Source organism: Musa acuminata, chromosome BXJ3-4 (assembly GCF_036884655.1).
Source record: "Musa acuminata AAA Group cultivar baxijiao chromosome BXJ3-4, Cavendish_Baxijiao_AAA, whole genome shotgun sequence".
Lineage (NCBI taxonomy): Eukaryota > Viridiplantae > Streptophyta > Magnoliopsida > Zingiberales > Musaceae > Musa > Musa acuminata.
The window spans coordinates 18,390,844-18,392,840 of record NC_088352.1 but is presented as its reverse complement, the minus strand read 5'-3'; positions in this window follow the sequence as shown (position 1 = coordinate 18,392,840).

Sequence of the window (1,997 nt, the reverse complement as noted above, 5' to 3'; positions counted from 1 at the left end):
GAAGGATTTGGGACATAGAACATTTGAAGACCACTCGAGCATAAGCTCAAGTGATGGTGAACTTAAACTACAAATGAAACGAAAATTAAAAAGCAAAAAGAATGGAACTACTTGCTTTAAACGCAAGAAGAAGAACAAAAATTGGGATGAATCGAGCTCATCTGAAGACGAGAAAGTCAACAAAAGCTAGGCGACAAAATACGCCTTACCAGCCTACGACGTTGAGGTAATTAAAATGCCTTTGGTTTATTTTGAAATTACTTGATGCTTTCATGATATATTTTCTTTTTTTTTAGAATTAATTTTCTTGAAAATTACATGTTTAAAAATAAAAATACAAAAATTATGATCATGCTGATAATTTCGAAAATAATATTGCATATTTTATGATAAACAAACAAAATGATTTTGATCATGGTTAAGAAGTAATAATGTGTATCATGTTTGATTAACATTGTTGAATGAAATCACGTTTGATTTAAAGTAATGCATAAAGATGTAATATGAAATGGTTATTAACAATTTTATGCATGTGATTTTAAGTTATCCATGATCATGAGCTTGTTTGATCTTCTTGACTTAATTTTAAGATCTATAGCAAAAATCATGTCTGAATATATGAAAGTGTTAATTTCATTTTTGGATTCACTTAACAATTGGTATCCTAACAATCGGATTTTCTCATACACTTATGAAAAATATTTTTCTAAAATGGATTTGATGAAATGATTCATGCTTATAAACTCCATCTTGAAATATGAATGATAGTGTTTTTGCTTGCAAAGATTTGTTTCACATTCATATCTCCTATGATTCGTGTGCAGAAAAAGAATTTATAAATCATAACACAATGTGATTTCTTATGCAAAAATAAAGTTCTTTTGTGATTCTTTGCTAAAGAGAATAATTATTAAAATCATGATCTTGATAACATGAAGCTCTTTATAAATCAAGATCGTTCATTATGCTCCCTACATTTATCAAAAAGGAGTTCTTCAAATGAAATGCAATTCAATGAAGTGTCATATTGATATCTTGAAACTTGGAATATTTTAAAATGTGATCTTGATAAGAATATTTCAAGTTGCTCTTTGTACTATATCTTTTCGAATGAATCATGAGCCTTGATATCATATATTTCATAATACAAGATTTCTTTGCCTTATGTCTTGAACTTTCATGCTTATCTTAATTTGGCATATAAAGACTAAGGCATGCTTAGATGAAAAAGAATCTCTTAAAAAATGCTTTTCCCATCTGATCGAGATTAATGATTTCATGATATTTTGTGAATCTCGAAATTAATTTTAATGACTTGATTATGAATTTCAAGTTAATGATTTGATTTGAATAAGTTTTATCTAAATCATAATCTTCATCTTGCAAAATTGAAGTCACAAATAATATCTTGTGGTATTCATGAATTGATACTCACAATATGAAAGCATTGATATTCATGACTTGAATTGGATTGAAACATTGTACGCTTAAATTAATCATTCTCCTATGTTTCAAAAATTCCTTAAAAGCCTTATGTGATGATTGAAAACTAACTTGCTTTATGATGAATCACGAATCATGACTTGATCTATGATGTAAATGCCTTGAAATGATTGAAATATTTAACACTTTTATGCTCTTCCCCCTACTTTCTTCTTGTTTTCAATGATAAAATGGGGAGAAGTTTTGATCATGCATGGTAGGATATAATTTGACAAAATTGATACCATCATGATATGAAACATTTATGATGTACAATTATGCATGCAATACTTGTGCTTTCTAAATATGATGTGATGTATTGCATATGATGTAAATCATGATTTAAAATGCTATGAGTGCCAAGTTACACATTTTGAGAAGAAATTGTTATATTGAAATATTAATGTAATTATGAATGGTGATATGATATCATGCATGTAATACTTCAATTTATGATAATGATGCATGCAATGATAAAATATTCATGATAAAATATTTATCTTGACATTCATAAC